This window comes from Nelumbo nucifera, chromosome 3 (assembly GCF_055504915.1).
Source record: "Nelumbo nucifera cultivar China Antique chromosome 3, China Antique-T2T, whole genome shotgun sequence".
Lineage (NCBI taxonomy): Eukaryota > Viridiplantae > Streptophyta > Magnoliopsida > Proteales > Nelumbonaceae > Nelumbo > Nelumbo nucifera.
In genome coordinates this window covers 81955315-81975407 of record NC_142651.1, presented here as the reverse complement: position 1 = coordinate 81975407, position 20093 = coordinate 81955315, and the positions used below count along the sequence as shown (strand labels likewise).

The 20093-nt window shown below is 40.0% G+C and overlaps 1 long non-coding RNA gene across 2 annotated transcripts in view; it reads right to left on the bottom strand.

The window, feature by feature from the left end:
* Window positions 1-697: 697 nt before the first annotated feature.
* LOC104590785 (uncharacterized) overlaps window positions 698-20093 on the bottom strand; it is a 41995-nt gene continuing 22599 nt past the window's right edge. Inside the window, exons 2-4 of one of the 2 annotated variants that reach the window (XR_016084416.1) lie at window positions 1907-1966; window positions 1553-1750; window positions 698-1463 (exon numbers count right to left, since the gene is read on the bottom strand). This is a non-coding gene — a long non-coding RNA (uncharacterized LOC104590785). Of the gene's footprint in view, window positions 1751-1906; window positions 1967-20093 lie in introns of both variants that reach the window. The other variant, XR_016084415.1, reaches the window with a different exon arrangement.

Below are 20093 nucleotides of genomic sequence, written 5' to 3'. Positions count from 1 at the left end.
AACGCTGAACAATCTTAATCTCGTAGAGGAATTTGGGTATTTGTTTGTTTTTGGAAACTTCAACCCTTGATTGGTGTTTCATCAAATTCAAAATCAGAAGCAAACAAAAGGGGGCCTTGCCAAGTGAGTCAAGACTCAAGAGAAGAGAACCACCTTTTCCTTTTGGAGTTCCGACCTACATTTTCAGTTTTTAATGCTCTACTCACCACACCCACAAAGAGCCCTTTCAAGTTTCAGCTTCCCCCCTCAGAGACTACTTCAAGGTTCAAACAGCCATGAAATTGAAAGCTAAGAGAAAGGAACCCTTCCATTTAGACTAGCCGGGCGAGGGCAGACAGCTTTGGAACCAAAACAGTGACGCATCAGGTTCTGCCACTCCATATTTGGGCCACCATGTGGCTGGGTGATTAAAATAAGAGGGAAAAAAATTAGTGCAATAGACCACAATTTTACTTGGCCAAAGGAGATATGCGGTCCCTTCAAAGAAACAGGGTTTTTGTTTTTCTGTCTTTTTCAACGAGGGGTACGTGTTTTCGTCACATTCGCCCGTCCCATGCCACATCAGACTCTGATTTATCCCTTGGTGTAATGTTGACCTCACTGCATGCCTCACTCATTCACATGCCTCACACATCAGACTCCGTCCCATGCCACATGCCTCACACATCCAAATAAAAATGTCATTTCCTGTACATCATCCACCTTTCAACTAATATAAATTATATACATGTATTATTGCATATAGGAATGATGACGGTGAGATCTGAGAACAGCATTTAATATAGAAAATCAATGTGGCATATCAGGGACCTAGATGGTGTCCATATGTTCTAGTCTAAGTAATTTAAATTCCAATATAAAACCAATGAATGACACAAGGAGCATGCTAATATTGGGGGATTTCAGACATTCTATACTCTATAAATGGCAGATGAAGAAATTCCAAAAGGTCCAAGACCTAAGAACATGACATGTATCAACTCTAGAAGTACATTCTGCCAAATGCACAATCCCATTAACATTCAATATGTCCTCCATATGGGCAAATAATCGATATAGATATGGGCAACAAAAGGAGAACCAATCATTCAAATCATCCTTTGATCTTGTCTGAAAGAACTTCTGTCCTGTAGCTGGGGACAAGGAAAGACACACTGCTTGCTATCCAGTAGGCATGCCTGGACATCTTTTGGTGGGCAAGTGATGGACGTAGTTTGTAGGATAGGCAGTGGAGACAAGTTTTGGACCAAGGTCTGGGCCATCGACCAACACTGTGAAGTTTACCAATTGAGTTAGCTGGCATCTTCAAGACTTCAACAAGCATGCGAACACTAGTGCTGAGCATGGACTAAACAGAGAATAATGCATCTATTCGCTTATGGCAGGACAAGAACAAACAGATTGGTTGCCATCCTAGCCATCCAGGATGTATGGCCACATGTTTTCCTTCAGTGGGCAGGCGGCTGTAGTAAGTAGGTTAGTAGATTAGTCAGTGAAGACAGTTTCGGGCCCAGGTTTGTAGCATCAACCAACATTCATGGATTATACCAACCAGGCTAGCTCGCATCTTCAGTAAGCCTGTCAACACTGATGTTGAACATGGGCTCAGTAATGTACAGTCTTCACCAGCCATCTGCTCGCAGCAGGACAGGAAGCATTGGCCTACCATTTCCCTTGTGCTTGTATAAAATTTAGCATGATCAGGCACCGCTCACATGCACGGAATGGAATATAAATGGACATGTTTATGCTTGCCATAGACCAAAACCAAAACATGCACAGAAATGGAGCCATAAGTGAACATGTTTTGTGTACCATTGACAGACCAAAACCAAAACCAAAACACAAAGGGAGAATAATACGAATTTGCCACATTGCACATGTTGCAGAGTATACCAACCCATACCTTCAAATCTTTCTATGTATCTTAGCCAACTGACCCATTTCAATTGTCTAGCTGATCTTCCTAGGCATCAGAAAAGCAAGGACCCATCATTGTCATTTAGGACACAGTGAAATGGGGCTTCCATACTACAATGTAAACCTTAGGAAAGAAAATAACATATGGAAATGATAATATGAAGAAATCAAAGTTGCTAGTTGGTACATAAAAGAACTTGTGAAACCAGACTGTCAATAATCCTTGTTATTCTAAATATTCAACTCAATTAAGCCTTGTCCCAACTGTATGGGCTCGGCAGCATGAATCCTATTCCCTCATTCCACTCTGTTAAGTGCCATATACATAATATTTGGGAATGAGAATATGAATAATTCTTTGTTACTCTAAATCGTTGAGGTTAATACAATCACAGAAGAATGTCAACAAATATGACAGCCCCATATGCCTGTTTCTATAATCTCATGTGTTAGCCGTAAAACTCAAGGCACTGTAGGAGTTCCTACTAAGAGGTACATCATCTTAGTGCTGTCAATGGGTTGGGTTGGGTCTGGGTCAGGGTAGATCAGGTCATTAGCTCACAGCTTAGTAGTGGCCTACCCAACCCATTGTCAGCTCTACATCATTCTGTTACCTGATACTCGATGAATGCTGGGTCCCACATTAAACCGTATCCAGTGATGGGCCATTTAGAGGTTGCCCTTACAGCCCAGTAGTAGCCTATGACTTTAAAATCCAGTGGTGAATACTTAAATGATGATATTAAATAGTCAGGTCAGTAGCTCTTAATAAATAATGCTCAACTGTTGAGTACAGCTTGATTGTTTTCTTGTATCAATCTTATAAACTGAATATAAATTTCTAGAACTCAAAATTAGAGAAACAAACACTACAATCTCAATATCATAATCTAATTTGCTCCACACAGACGCTTTCTTTTCAAGATAAAGGAAAATGGAAGAGGAAATTGCCTCAGAAAATAAGTACCCTTATGGTTCTCACAAGCTTACCAAATGCTCCACAAATTGTTTTGGAGAAAATCACCTTATACATTTTCAAGTGTTGGAGAGTGCAAGGAATTATGTGCAGGCTTGGCAATCTGATTCATGTTTCTAAACATAAATCCAGATTTATGTTTACTATTAGACAGTGTATGCCCTTAGCTCCAATCAGATTGATGTACAGATACATTTATTGTAAATGAATAAAAGTACATTATTGTTTCATGTTAACATTGGTATGTTTCTGTGAATTTACCCCTTACACTGGACACTTATGAGAATCATGTTAGTTTAGAATGTTCCCAGCCGTTTGATAGACTTGGGGAGTTTATCTTGCCAAGGCTGACACTGATATGCTGCCAAAGAAGTTGGGGCAGCTTGTCTCAGCTACTAGATTGAGACTTGAAGCACGTGGTTTGTGTTTGGTTAGAACACTGAACCCGGACCATTTTCCACTTATGCCCTGGACCTTGGAGATTGATGGGCAAAAATGGAAAGTTACACATAACCCCTAACCCGGGTATATTGGGGCAATCTGAGAATTCATTTGAGTGGGTGATCATAGTGATAGGATCGGCCCCTTTGTCGGACAAAGTGAATGATAGGGTTTACACTCTCTCTGATGGAAACCTAAATTGTCGGCAGTGGATTTCAACTGTGTTTGAGATTTGGTTTTGCAAAATATATTTATATGATATATATACATATATGTATATATATATAATGTTTTACGAAAAATGTTTGCAAAAGGTTTTAATTCCCGAGATCCATCCGAGCAGAGAGTGTGACACTACACCTTGCAGCCAGGGGAGAGGCCCTTCCCTGTCGGGCAATGTTTAATCATTATGGGCTGAGAGGTTAAGTGTAAGAGACCATTAAGGGCTGATTACCTGATGGGCTTTATCTTACTTAAGTCCATTATCCTTGGGTTTTCATAGGATGGCTGGATTCAAGGATCATTTAACTATAAATGTTGGGCCCATTTTGAGCCCATAGTGATGTGCTCAGGGGTTCACTGTGTTTAGCAGTGAAGTCGGCCAGGCCTTTTCATAAAGGTTGGGCCAAACCCATGTGGGCTTATGTGAGGTCATTGTGGGGTCCCACGCCATACAAATCAAACCTAAATTGGCCAAACAACACTTTTGGGTTGTGAGGCATATAGCTGATGAGCCTAAAGCCCATAATTAATATGTGGGGCGAATCTGGGCTTGGAAATGGGTATGGAGCAACTATCCTTTTAAGAGGATAAGTCTTATCTCTTAATAGAGTCCAAATCCAAATAAAGATTTGGATAATCTCCAAATTTGATTAGGAGAAGTGCTCCATAAAGAGATAAAAGAAGAAGAGGGCGAATTGCGCTAGAACACCAGTTAATTCTACACTCTCTTCTTTTTCTCTTATTTCCCAAGAAACCCTAGTTTGACCACAACTTTGGGACTGATAAAGATCAGTTCTTTCTCTCTAATTTTTGCAAAAAAAAATTAGAGAAAATCCGTGCTCACCTCCCCAGTTCGATCCAAGCAGTTGGGTTGCAGTTTTGTTGAAAACTATGTTGTTGAACCGGCTTCAACATCAAGCTATGCCATCTTCAGTGAAAGTTGGTTTTAGGGACTAATTTGGGCGAGAACTTCCACCTTGGGATCTACACTTGTGGTATCCATATCAGGTATACATCTCCCTCTTGGTTTGAGTAGGAATCTGCTGAATTAAAAAAATATGAAAGAAAGTAGTTTCTTGAAGAGAGAAGGAAGAGAGAAGGAGAAGAAGAGAAATTGAAAAGAAAAGAGAGCAATTAATCTGGACGCCCCCTTCACTTATTATTTATACTAAAATAATAGAACAGTACAAAGACAACTATGCCCTTATAGGGCGGCAAAACATAAAACAGCATATATAACACTCAAAAAACATAATAAAATTTGGACTCACATAAGGTCCCCACCTCCTATCTAACAACTAACATAAAACATCTACTTAGAAAAACACCATAAAACTAATTAATCTTCAACACTCCCCCTCAAGTTGGGAGTAAATGTCACACATTCCCAACTTGCATAGATCATGTTCAAGCTTGTTCCTTGCCACCCCTTTAGTGAGAACATCAACTAGCTGCAACTCTAAAGAGACATAAGGCAAACAAACTTCTCCGGTTGTTACCTTTTCTCTTGTCGACAAGATATGATTTGCGGCAAATTAAGAAAGATATGATTTGCTGCAAACTTAGAAAGATTTGATTTGATTGATTACAAATTTGAATAAATTTAGGAAAGATTAGATTTGAATAAAATTAGGAAAGTCATATCCTAGGATTAAGGGAAAGATTTAATCAATCCCTAATTGAGAGAGATTCTAGGAGTAATTGAGAGAGATCCTAGGAATTTGTCTCTCCTATCTTTTCTTATTTAAGTTGTATGCTCAACATATTATCAATACAGAAGTATTTTTTTTCTCTCCCTCTTCATTTCTTCTTCTCTTCCTCTTTATTTTTCCACATGGCATCAGAGCTTTAGGGTCCGATCATGAATTTTAAGGCCGCCATGGTTGGCTCCGGTTCAGCCTCTTTGGATGCTACCAGTGGTGTGACATCTTTGGAGGGAGGTATTCAGTCAGCGGCCATCTCTCTCTCTGAGAATTCTCTTCAAATTACCATTCACAAATTGAATGGAAAGAATTATCTTGAGTGGTCTTAGTCCGTGCGGTTGGTGATTGACGGCAAAGAGAAACTCGGCTATTTGAATGGCGAAGTAAAACCGCCAGCCACTGATGATCCAAAGTACAGGCAGTTTGATCAACTCTATGGATCTTTGGTTGGAAAACCATTCATGTTCCTACCGACTGCTCTTGATGTGTGGGAAGATGTTAGGGAAACCTATTCAGATCTGGACAATCATTCACAACTGTTCGAACTGAATACCCGAATGTGGAAGATGCAGCAATGTAAGCGTGACGTAACTGCTTATCATAATGAGATGATGGCTGTTTGGCAGGAGCTGGATTTATTTGAAGAAGAAGAAGAATGGGAAAGTCTGAGTGACGGTGCTCGGTACCAAAAGAAGATAGAAAGAGGTCGGGTCTTTGTCTTCTTGGCTGGTTTGAATAAAGAACTCGATGAGGTTCGGGGACGTATCTTAGGGCGAAAGCCCTTGCCTACTATAAGAGAAGTTTTTCTAGAAGTGCGTAGAGAAGAAGCATGGCGGCAAGTGATGTTGAAGAATGTTAATGAAACAAAAACTAAGAATGAAGGGTCTGCTCTTGTGGCCCGAGGTGCAAACGTAGACGGAGATAAACGAGGAAAGCAAAGACCTTGGTGTGATCATTGTAAAAAGCCATGGCATACTCGGGAAACCTGTTGGAAGATGCACGGGAAACTAGCAGATTGGAAGAAAAAATCAAACAGTGACAACAAGTCAGGGGGAGATGTCCGCGCGCTTCAAGTAAGCAATTCGGAGCCAGGGCAGCAATCATCCTCGGAGTCTCTTCCTTTCACAAAAGAACAAATAGAGCACTTATATAAAATGTTTCAATCTCAATCGTTAAGAAACTCTAACCCATCCTGCTCTCTAGCCCAGTCAAGTAATTTTATCACTGCAGCCATTGCTTGTACCAAATCTAATGGCTCTTGGATATTAGATTCAGGTGCCACTGATCATATGACCGGCACTTCACAATTCTTCTCTTCATATAAACCTTGTGCAGAGAATCAAAAGGTTAAAATTGCAGATGGTTCCTTTGCTACTGTTGCTGGGAAAGGAACTGTGTCTATTTCTCCTTCTCTAAATCGATGTTCTACATGTTCCTAACCTATCATACAATCTCTTATCTGTCAGCAAAATAACCCTTGATCATAAATGTCAGATTAATTTTTGGTCTTCTTGTTGTGAATTACAGGATTTAACCTCGGGGAAGATGATTGGGGGTGCTAAACTGGATGGTGGCCTCTACCTCTTTAATAAAGGATCAACCTTTGGAAGGCAAGACCGACAGACTTGTTTCAGCTCTATCTCGGTTTTTAGTGACAGTGAAGTTTTGTTATGGCATTATCGGTTAGGACATCCTAGCTTTCAATATTTAAAGCATCTATTTCCCAAGTTATTCATGAATAAAAATCATTTGTGTTTTAAGTGTGAATCTTGTGAATTAGCAAAACATCATCATGTTGTTTTTCCGTCCCAACCATATAAAAAATCAAAACCATTTATCATGATTCACAGTGATGTTTGGGGTCCTTCTAGAGTAACAACTCTTTTTGGAAAGCGTTGGTTCATTATTTTTATTGATGATCATAGGGTCACTTGGGTTTTCATTTTAAAAGAGAAATCAGATGCTGAAACTGTGTTTAAAACTTTCTATAACATGGTTCAAACACAATTTCAGACTCAAATTAAAATTTTTCGAAGTGATAATGGAAAGGAATTTTTTAACATTGTGTTAGGGAATTTTTTTGCTAAGAAAGGAATTTACACCAAAGTTCGTGTAATAATACACCTCAACAAAATGGGGTGGCTGAAAGGAAAAACAAACATCTCCTTGAAGTTGCTAGAGCCCTAAGTTTTCAAACTAAGGTTCCCAAGTATCTTTGGGGAGAAGTCGTTTTAACAACCACTTATTTGATTAACAGACTGCCTACACGAATTTTGGATTTTAAAACACCCATACAGGTTTTCACTGACTGTTTTCCAAACTCTCGGCTAGTGACAAACATTCCCTTAAAAATTTTTGGAAGTGTGGCTTTTGTTCATAACCATGATCCTAAACATTCAAAACATGATCCAAAAGCACATAAATGTATTTTTGTAGGCTATCCCACTAATCAGAGAGGTTACAAATGCTTTGATCCAGTTTTGAAAAGAATGTTTGTGACTATGGATGTCACATTCTTTGAAGGAACCGCCTACTACAGACACTCCCATCTTCAGGGGGAGAGCAACACTAGTGAAGATGGTTTTTTAGTTGGTTCTGATTTAATGTTTGAATTTGTCCATAATGATGTTCCTCACAACCAGTCACCGAAAGAAAGTAAGGCAGAAAATACAAAATCAGTGGAAATAAATGAATTAAATATTGAAAATGAACAACCTTCGGTGATGCCATCTCAAAATAAAAAAGCTGAAACAACAGAGATGTGTGCGAAACAGTATAAAGGCCTTGTATATTCAAGGGAACATCTAGCACTGAAAAGGAGAGGCACTATTCCGCAGCATCAACAAGAATCTGATCTGAGGGTGGATCATGAAATTCATGATAATTCTCCAAAAATACCTGAAAATATTCCTCCAGGTAATTCTAATTCTTCCAGTCAGCTTGATCTTCCCATTGCTCTTAGGAAAGGTGTTAGGTCTTGTACAAAACATCCTCTGTCAAATTTTGTATCTTACAAAAATATTTCACCTTCATATTGTGCCTTTATTTCACAGTTTTCATTCCTAACAGTATCCAGGAGGCTCTAAATGTTCCTGAGTGGAAAGAAGTTGTTTTTTAGGAGATGAGAGCTTTGGAAAATAATGCTACTTGGGAGAAAGTGGATCCGCCGGATGGAAAGACAGTTGTTGGTTGTAAATGGGTGTTCACTCTGAAGTACAACTCAGATGGATCCTTGGAGAGATATAAGGCTTGCCTAGTAGCTAAAGGCTTTACTCAGACGTATGGAGTGGACTACTCTGAGACCTTTTCTCCAGTGGCGAAACTAAATACAGTTCGAGTACTCTTATCTGTTGTAGCAAACCTTGACTGGCCACTGAATCACCTAGATGTGAAGAATGTCTTTTTGAATGGAGACTTGGAAGAAGTATATATGGAGCCTCCACCTGGTTTCACTGAGAAGTTTGGAACTAAGGTATGCAAGCTAAAAAAGTCTTTATATGGACTTAAACAGTCTCCTAGAGCCTGGTTTGAAAGATTCACAAGGTTCGTTAAAAGTCAAGGATATAGTCAAGGACAATCTGATCATACTCTTTTTACAAAAAGATCCACCGAAGACAAGGTATCGGTTCTGATTGTCTATGTTGATGACATAATCTTGACTGGAGATGATATTGAAGAGATGAGCAGACTAAAGCAGAGCTTAGCCAAGGAATTCGAGATTAAAGACTTAGGCCAGCTAAGGTACTTTCTTGGAATGGAAGTGGCTAGATCAAAGAAGGGCATTGTGGTTTCGCAACGAAAATATATTCTAGACCTCTCGAAAGAAACTGGAATGAGTGGATGCAAACCTTCAGACACTCCGATAGAAGTTAAGGCTAAACTCGGAGAAGTTAAAGATGGGGTTCCAATAGATGCAGGTAGATACCAAAGGCTGGTAGGAAGATTGATTTACTTGTCACATACACGTCCTGACATTGCCTTCGCTGTGAGCATGGTGAGTCAATTTATGCACTCCCCGTACGAAGAACATCTTGAAGTTGTGTATCGAATTCTTAAGTATCTAAAAGGCACACCAGGAAAAGAAAGGTATTTGTCACCTTTAGAAAGCTCAAACACCTTCTTGCTACCCTAGAAACCCCTCTCTCCAAAGATTCCCTTTTTCGTGAGAGCGCGAAAAGAGAGAGAAGAGGTTGTCGCTCCCTCCAGAGACCTCCAAAAAGGTTGGGACTTGAACCACCTCCTTCAAAAAACCTCAAGGAACCCTAAAAAACTAGAGTGTCACTTCCTAGGTTAAAATTGAAGAGTCCTACTATATCAGGACTCTCCCCCTTTCTCCAGTTCTTCCTGATTTTGGTGTCAAACCCTAGACCAGCTACAAAGGATTGCAAATCCACCAAAAAATCCAAAAACCGGGCTTACCTGAAGTCTTTGATCAGCCCTTTACCTCATCATGCAATCGGCAGATTTAGGGCTACATGATGGAGCAGCTCAAAAGATCTTTAAACTTGCTCTAATACCAAGTAGAAAAGTTTGGATAACTTGTTTTGATATAAAATCTATAAAAGAAAGAAGAAAATAAAGAGAAGAAAATGTTTATGCTTAGAAAGAAAGATAAGAGAGATAGAAGAGAATGGGAGAAACCAAGATTAGGTCTGGCCGCCCCTTTCATTAGATTATATACTCACAAATAAAAGAGAGTACAAAGACAAGTATGCCCTTAGTAAGTCAACTAGTTGTAAGAACTGAATAAGCGCTCTTAACTTAAACATAACTAATGGGCCTAAGGCCCAATAACTCCTTAACTATACTATGTAAATAAAAATAAGTAATATCAGCCCAAAACTAAATAGAGCCTAAAACTAGTGTGAATTTTATGTTTTTGGATACAGCTAAGGAGATCTGGGACCATGCTAAGAAACTTGATTTTGGCCAAGATAACACCATTAGAGTATACCAACTTTATCAAGAGTACTTTAACTTGAAGCAGGGAAATCAAAGTCTAGAGAAATATTATGCAAGTATGAAAAATCTTCGTAATGAGCTTAATGTGTATCACCCTTTGACTTTGGATATTAAAATTCAGCAGCAATAACGGGAACAACTTAATGTGACAAGATTTTTAGTGGGATTGAAATCTGAATATGAACCTATTTGGGCACAAATATTAGGTGGATCTACTCTTCCCTCTCTTCAGGTGGTTTCTGCCCGACACCGGAGGATTTCTATTGAACCCATGGAGCATTCCACTTTCTTGGATAGGTCTGCTTTTGTGGTGGCAAGAGGGAGCCGAGGTGGAGTTGGGCATGGACTTCCAAGGAACCAAGGCGGTCCTATGTTCAATTGTACGGGTGGTCACAATGGAGTCGAGATTCAAGGGGAGGTCGTGGAAGAGGACGGATAACTAGTCCTAGGAGGTGCACATATTGTGGATTAGTGTTAGTGGCACAATTAGTGAGAACCAACAGGCTGATCAGACACCCTCAACATCTACAGGTGTTTCTGGGAAGGAAATGGTGAGTGTCCCACATGATGAGTATGAGAAATTTCTTCAAACATCCTCTTAGTAGAATACAACCATTCTTGCTCATTTAGGTATGGCTTGTTTGGCATCCAAACCTTCACATTGGATTATTGACTCTGGAGCCTTTGATCATATGTCTGGGACTCCAGGTGTGTTTTCTTCTCTTTCCAACCTTCCACATCTCAAACAGTAACCCTTGCTAATGGTTCTAGTTTTCCCATTTATGGTGTTGGTAATGTTGACCTCACATCTTTATCTTTATCCTTTGTCTTATATGTATCCAAATCTCCTTTTAACCTCATATCTATTAGTAGATTGACTAAATCTCTTAATTGTTCCATAACCTTTTACCCCTCTTCTTCTGTGTTTTAGGATCTCAAGGCGGGGATGAAGATTGGTGGAGGGCATGAAGTAGGTGGATTTTATTACCTTGATGATGGTGGTCCGAAAATAGCACTTTAGTCTTCTCTTACTCCTCTCCAGTGGCATTATAGACTTGGTCATCCGTCTCTCAAGGCCTTGAAGTTACTTGTTCCATCATTAAGTCATCTTTCTTCTTTGGATTGTGAGTCGTGTCAGTTTGGAAAACACCATTGAGTCTCTTTCGGTCCTAGGATTGATAATCATGTTTTGAGTCATTTTTCATTAGTTCATTCTGATGTTTGGGATCTAAATAAAGTAGTGTCGTACAATGGCTACAAGTACTTTGTAATTTTTGTTAATGATTATTCAATGATGACATGGCTTTGTCTTATGAAAGACAGAAGTGAATTGTTCTTTATTTTCCAAAAGTTTCATGCTGAAATTCGTACCCAATTTGGTCTTTATACTCAGCTTCTATGTTCGAATAATGCAAAAGAATACAACTCAACACCATTTCAGCAATATTTAGAACAACACGGGGCAATTCACCAAACTTCTTGTTCTTATACCCAACAACAGAATGGTGTGGTTGAACGGAAGAACCGACACTTACTTGAAACTATTAGGTCCATTATGCATGATATGAATGTTCCCAAGAGATCTTGGAGTAATAATGTTTTAAAAGCAAAAGGCGCAAAAAATGTACAATGGCCATTTTGTGCCTAAGGTGCAAGGTGCAAAGCGCAAGGTGAGGTGCACAATTTTTTGAAAAATCAGAAAAAAAAAATGAGAATTGAAGGATATAATTAAAAAATATATATATACCTAAACTTCAAATTAAATTAAATTATTAATAAACAACCTATTAATATGACAAAGGGCAACAAAAATCTGAAATAATCAAATAAAAACATCTCAAGTACTCAACAACTAACATTAAGTTCAAGACTTCATGTCATAGGCAATTTTCTTTCAAAAAAAAGAGATAGACAATTTTCTTTCAAAAGAAGACACATAGATTATAGACATAGATCCATAGACAGATTTCTTACAAAAAAGAAGAGTCATAGACAGTTTTCTACCCAAAAAATGAGTCATAGACAATTTTCTACAAAAAAAATATTCATAGACAATTTTCTATATAAAAAAAGAGTCTAAGGTTTCAGCCATTCTTCAAGACTCAATTAGCATCCTCTTCATCTTCACTTGGAAGTTCAACTTCATCTTCATTGTCATCTGACTTGTAGTCATCAAAACCCTCTTCCATTTCTTCTTCAACTTCAACTTCAACATCAACTTCTTGCTCTTCTTCATCTTCCAATTGAAGGTGTCTTGGTCTATTTCCACTAGCTTTTGTTGCTCTTACTTGTGAAGTTTAAGCTCTAGACCTTGTATACCTTAGTGGATCTTCAACAATTCAACTCCAGAAGCACGATGAACATCTCCCCATGTTAGTGTATCATCATCAAACACCAAATCAGCTTTTGCACCATTCTCATCATGTATTACCTCCCCCATTAACCATTCATTAATCTCATCTATATCTTTTAATGAAGTGGGCTCATTGGTGCTACATGAGACAAAACTTTCTTAAAGCATCTGGTTAAACTTAACAAATACCAAGTCATTTAATCGCTTCTGATCCAACCGATTTATTTTCTTAATATGAATCTACTAATTCAAAAAAATTAAATGCGTAAATTTAAGATAGTTTATCCAAAAAATGGAAGTATTCTAGTGTAGTAGTTTGGCATACATGCTCAAATACGCTCCAATTTTGCTCACATTCTGATGCACTACATGTCAAACTTAGAACTTTCATTGCAATCTTTTGTAGATTCAGGGTAGAAGCACCAAATATAGTCCATTAATCAGCTAAAAAGAATAAATATTAAATGAATTAGTGATTGGACTAAATAAAATCTCTTCCTGCAAACTAATGTCATACGAGAGAGATCTAATGAAATCTCTCTCCCTGGATGCGCAAAACACAGAGAATAGGTCTCTGGAGAGATCGAAACAATCCAGAGTCAATCGGCAATGATTAAAGTTGTCAAACTGATCAAAAAGGAGGAGATAAGGATCAGAGAGCAACCTGCTCTGATACCATGTCAATTCGTGAGAAAGTGAAAGAACAAGGAAAGTGACAAAAGTTCAGATCTATTAGGGTTGATCAATCTGATCAAACCAACCCAGAAAAGAGATATGTATATTAATCTTATGTAAATGGGACAAGATTGTCCTTACAAAGATAATAAAAGAACTGTACACTAAAGTACACGCCTATTACAGTACAAGAAAGAAAAATAAAGTACAGTAGAATTACAAAACTACCCTTTAGTAGTTCTTCTACAATTTTTAGGACTGATTTGGGCGTGAACTTCTATATTGAGACTTGCATTTGTAGTATCCGCATCAGGTATAATTCTCCCCTCTTGATTTAGTTTCAAACCTGGTCCGGTTCAGTGCAAAATCAATCTGGAAAATTCAGTTTTCAAATTCACCAATTCCCGCAAGGGTTAGAAAAATTTTTGAAATTTCGCCCAGCCATCTAGCATGGTTTGGCTATCCATATGATGGAATCTAAACACTTCCAACAAACCATTCCCAAATAAGAGAAACAAAAGGGTAGGAGATTAATAAGCAATAGCAAGACTCGTCATTAGCTTTACAAAGGATGCACCAATTAGGAGATAAGAGTAGAAATCTGCTGAATTAAAAAATATGAAAGAAAAGCAGTTTCTTGAAGAAAGAAGGAAGAGAGAAGGAGAAAAAGAGAAGTTAAAAAGAAAAGAGAGCAATAATCTGGCCACCCCCTTCACTTATTATTTATACTAAAAATAATAGAGCAGTACAAAGACAACTATGCCCTTATAGGGCGGCAAAACATAAAACAACATATATAAGACTCAAAAACATAATAAAAATTGGACTCACATAACTACTGTGGTCCCCACCTCCTATCTAACAACTAACATAAAACATCTACTCAAAAAAACATCATAAAATTGATTAATCTTCAACACTCCCCCTCAAGTTGGGAGTAAATGTCACACATTCCCAACTTGCGTAGATTATGCTCAAGCTTGTTCTTTGCCACCCCTTATAGTGAGAACATTAGCCAACTGCAACTCTGAAGAGACATAAGGCAAACAAACTTCTCCGGTTGTTACCCTTTTCTTATAAAGTGTCTATCAACTTCAATGTGTTTTGTCCTATCATGCTGAATTGGGTTGTGGGCAATATTGATTGCAGCCTGATTGTCACAGTATAACATCATAGGTTCCTCTACTTTCACCCCAATCTCACTCAAAAGAGATCTAACCCAAAGAAGTTCTGAGACACCATGAGCCATGGATCTATACTCGGCCTCTGCACTTGACCTTGCCACAACCGCTTGCTTCTTACTCTTCCAGGAGATCAAGTTTCCACCTACAAAGGTACACACTCCTGATGTTGACCTCCTGTCATCTAAGCATCCTGCCCAGTCTGCATCTGTATAGGATTCTAGCTTCAAATTCTCATGATTTGAGAAAATAATGCCTCTACCGGGGTGTTTTTTCAGATACGCAAGTATTCTCTCAATAGCTTCCTAGTGTTGAACACGAGGTGCATGCATGTACTGACTCACAATATTGACAACATAAGAAATATTTGGTCGTGTCATACACAAATACAGCAATCGGCCCACCATTCTTTGATATCTCCCCACATCCTTTACCAACTCACCATCCACACCATTAATTCTGTGATTTGGATCAATAGGAGTTTCTGCTGGTTTGGTCCCCAGCATCTCAGTCTCCCGCAGTAGGTCAAGTACATACTTTCTCTATGAAATGAAAATCCCATGCTTGGATCTTGCAACTTCAATCTCCAAGAAATATTTGATCTCACCAAGACCTTTGATCTCAAATTCTTGCTGCAATGATTTTTTAAGATCATCAATCTCCTCCAGATCATTTCCTGTCACCCCTATATCATCCACATACACAACCAGAATTGACACCAGAGCATCTCTCCTCTTCACAAAGAGGGTGTGATCAGACTGTGTCCGTGTATCCAAAACGGATGAGTGCCCCTCTGAACCTGTCAAACCATGTCCTAGGTGACTATTTCAGTCCATACAGAGATTTTCTGAGTCTGTACACCTTTCCTTTACCAACATTTTCATAAAAGCCTGCTGGAATGTCCATATATACCTCCTCCTATAAACTACCATTGAGGAAGGCATTTTTGACATCAAGTTGGAACAAGGGCCATGAATAGGTGGTTGCTAGAGATAATCAACACCATAGGTCTGAGTATACCCTTTTGCTACCAACCTTGCCTTGTACCTCTCTATCTTGCCATCGGCCCTATACTTCACTATGAATACCCATCTACATCCGACTATCTCCTTGTCTGGGGGGAGATCAACTATTTCCCAAGTTTGGTTTTTAACTAAAGCATCCATCTCATCTTGCATGGCTGTTTTCCACTCAGGTTTGGAGAGAGCCCCAATAACATTCCTGGGTATAAACACAGAATCCAGGGAAGAAAGAAAAACACGGTAGGAGGGTGATAAGGACTGTAGGAAAGATGGTGTGAAATGCAATGGGTTGTACACTTTCTCTTCCCCTTATGAAGTGCAATGGGAAGATCAAGGTCAATGGGATCAGCTGCAACAATGGTGTTAGGGACAGGAACATTATCATCAGAAAACATAATAGGCTCAGGCTCAAGAGGAATACCTGAAATTGTATCTGCCGAATCATGAGTTTCAGAAGGGCTGATAGAGAGTGGTGTAGGTTGAGGATATGTGGAGTCAACTATTATCTACTAGCGCTAATATTTCTGTGAGGCTGCCCGTAGTGGCTCAGGTGATGAAATTGGAGGCGCAGGTGCTGGGTGAACTGATGTAGGAACTGGCTAAACTGATGGAGGCACCAAAGAAACAGGAAGAGGAACAAATTGTGAGTTCTCCTCCCCAAAACTCTCCCCCTGAGGAGAACCACTCGAGAAGAAGAAGGTGGATTCAAAGAAGGTAACATCCATAGTGACTAATCTGCTCCTCGACATTAGGTCATAACAACAATACCCCTTTTGGTTCTGAGCATACCCAAGAAAAACACATTTCTTGACCTTAGGATCAAATTTCTTGCCATGAGGGCCAAGAATGTGAACAAAGGAAACACAACCAAAACCCTCAGAGGTATATGAAATATCTCCCCATCTGCAAAAGAAGACTAAATGGCACCTTAAACCCCAAAGTCCGTGAAGGAACATAGTTAATCAAATGCACGGCTGTAAGAACTGCATCTCCCCAGAACTGCACAGGAATTGACGCACACACCATAAGACTCCTTGCCACCTCCACAATGTGTCAATTTTTCCTCTCAGCAACTCCATTCTGTTGCGGTGTATATGCACAACTACTCTAATGAACTACACCATGTTCTAAGAGATACGTGGTCAAATCCTTCTCAAAGTACTCTCTGGCATTATATGATCTAAAAGCCTTAGTTCTCACTCCAAATTGTGTGAGAACCATCTGGTGAAACTGACGTATCAAGTTAGGAACCTCATCATGTGATCTCATCAAATACATCCAAGAATATCGTATATAATCATCCACAAACAAGAGAAAGTAACGGAATCCTCCCATGGAAGGGATATGATATGGCCCTCATACATCAATGTGAACAATATTAAAAGCAGAAGTACTTCTTTTATTACTTGGTTTAAACGACTGACTACAATGCTTTCTGATGGAGGACGATTTGGCCCAACCCCATGGACCAAGAACACGTGCGCATGACCTGGCTTGGTGAACAGTCCAGTCTGGCAACATGATCTCTACCCGACGGGAAGGAAGCGCCAAGTCAAAGACTGACAACTCACCGAGGACTAACACCTCAGTGAGACCGACTCCCACCTAGCTCGGAGAGCCCGGGCTCCCCCAAAGGAACCCCAAGCTTTCCCCCGCCTGAGAGGGAGCACTTCGGTGCTTCGAGGCAGGGACCGATCTGCCCCGAAGCAGCCCGGTATGTGGTAGCTCGGCAAGCTGCATGAAGGAGGGCAGGAGGATCTCCTGCCCAACCACCGTACCCGACGAATCTGGTGACAGCAGCCATGTCCCCCGTCAGGAAGCGTCGTGTCTGCCACCTTTAGAGGGTGTCTTACACCTGACAGGCACGTACCCTGCGGTGACGGCCCCACGCATGCCACCTCAGCCCTGCAAGTAACGGCTGCGGCAGGTTGACAGTGGCGGTTATACCCGCCCTGTCAGAGGCCAAGGGGCCAGGGGCAACCGATTTCTGCTATAAGGAGTTTAGTATCAAGGAGAACAGGTATGATCTTGATTATCTTCATCCTCAATACTTGCGCTATCTGCACTCTTAGCCTTCATCTTCTCCTTGCTTCTCCTACCGAGTACTAACTTAATCATCGGAGTGTTCCCGTCAGGTAACTCCCCCCGGGATTCTTCTTCTTCTCAAGTATCTTTTAGGAGCCACGTGAGTGCTAGCTAGGAGTGACCGGATTGTGCTACATCACTTTCCTATCTGACAACTCAAACACTCCAAAGTAGATAACTGAATAGACTCAAACAACTTTGGGAAAAGACATTTCAAAGAACTAAAAGAAAGATGTTCCAAGCGATTGTGCCAAAGCATAATCTGGTTCACTAACTCTGACCCACTACTACTGTTGCTACTAACATGATGGCCCTGATGTCTCGGAATCTCATCCAAAAGGTGGACTCCATTCACCTCACGACCACTCCCAATCTTCTTTGATTCCAGATCCTACAAAACACAATTACCAGGAAGAAAGGTCGTGGAACAATTCAAATTTTTGGTCAAAGAACTAACAGACAATAGGTTGGTATGAAGTCTAGGGACATGTAAAACAGAAGAAAGAGTTATATCATTGGTCACTCTAACTTCCCCTTCCCAGTAATGGACATATGTGAACCATCTGTTATAGACACTCTATCTCTACCAGAGCACAAATGATAGGAATTGAAAAAGGTAGGGGCATTAGTCATGTGCTCAGATGCTCTCGAGTCTATATTCCAGGGAGATCCCTCCTTACCTGAAGTGGATGCAAGATTTGCAGTTGCATATGAACTACCTGTATGTGTAAAGGAAGTGGTGTAGTTGGCTCCTGCATTTTGCTGTTCATTTGGAAGGCTAGAGCTAGGTGAATCTTTCTTACTCATAAACTGTCCAAACCTCTTTAATTTTGTTTTCACTGCTGCTACTGCAATGGATTCCCAATCAATTTGGGAAAGAGGGGCCGAAGAGTCTCCTATAGTGGCTACATTTTCATTTCCCTTCTTGTTGCTTATCCGAGCAGGCATAAGATTTGGATGAAGCTTCCAACAAGTGTCCCTGGTATGCTTAGGCTCCTTGCAATAATCACACACCAAGTCCTTATCTTCCCTTCTAGTCTCACTACTCCCCCTGTCTCCATTCGGCTTAGGTTTTGTCGTACCAACCATAGCCAACTGGTTAATCCCAGGCTATCTCAGCATTACATTCCTCCTACTCTCCTCTCTAGAGACAAAGGCATAGGCATGAGAGAGTGTCACACCCTCCTTAGAAAGAATATGCTGCCTAGCAATGTCAAGTTTAGGGTTCAGCCCTGCCAAGAACTCAAAAACCCTATTCCTCTCTACCAGTCTGTGATAAGTTATCGCATCATTTACACTTTCCCATACCATAGTTTCTAAGTGATCTATTTCCTACCATAGGATTTTCAGCATGGAGAAGTACACAGCAAGAGGTTTTTCTCCCTGTTTCATACTTATCACCTGATTTCTTAACTGATAGGCTCTGGCTTCATTTTGCTTCTGAGAGTAGGTTTCACCGTTTTAGTCACTCCATCCCAAATCTCCTTAGTAGTATTAGCCCATACGAAATTTTTTGCAATATGAGGTAACATAGAATTACACAATCAGGACACTACCATGTAATTCTCCTGCACCCATCGGGAAGAGTCTGTATCGGGTTTCTTCTCCTCCCCAGTGAGATACCCCAATTTCCCACGGGCACTAATAAAGCCATCTTAGCTAATTGTGCCCACTCCAAATAATTTGTACCATCAAGTTTTACAGTAGTAATGATCCCAGACCCAAAAATATCACTACTACCTCCAACACCCAGTCCCACAATACTGGTAGATTTCATCTCGGTATTTCAACTCTACATCTTACTTCAAACAGTTCAACAGTAAGAAAAAAAATAGATTGGAGACCTTTCAAAAATAATTTAATATCACACACACAGAAACCAACACTTCCGGAAGAAGAAAACCCTATCTGGAGAAAAATCTCTCTCCTCCCCACGCCTCCCAATAGAGAGAAGAGTGAATCGATCACTCCAGGAGGCTCGGAAAATTCCAGAAACCAAACCGCCCTCTTCAGAAAATTAAAAGAAAACTAACAATACCTGGGCGCCCAAGATCAGATAAAAAACAAGGAGTCCAACTTTTCTGGGACTCTTCCCCGTACTCCAGTTCTTGATTTTGATGCCGAACAGTAGATCACCTTCCTGATGACTAGATCCCACCAAAAAATCCAAGAACTGGGCAATCTATAGCAGATCGATCAGCCCTTTACTACTTCATGCAGTCGGCTGATCTAGGGCTGCATGAGAATGCTTCAAGAAAAACTAAAAAAATGGGGGAGTATGGAAGCGTATGGTGTTAGACAGTTTTGTATGCCCTTAGCTTCAATCAGAATGATGTGCTTTATGAGTTTATTGTAAATGAATAAAGATACATATTTGATTCATGTTCCCTTGGTATGTTTCTATGTAATACCCTTAAACTGGACACTTAATGAGACTCGTGTTAGTTTAGAATGTTCATAGCCGGTGGGTCGGTCTGGGGAGACCTATCCTGACAAGGCTGACACTGTGGTGCCACCAAGTCGGTTGGGGTGGCCTGTCTCAGCTGCCAGGGT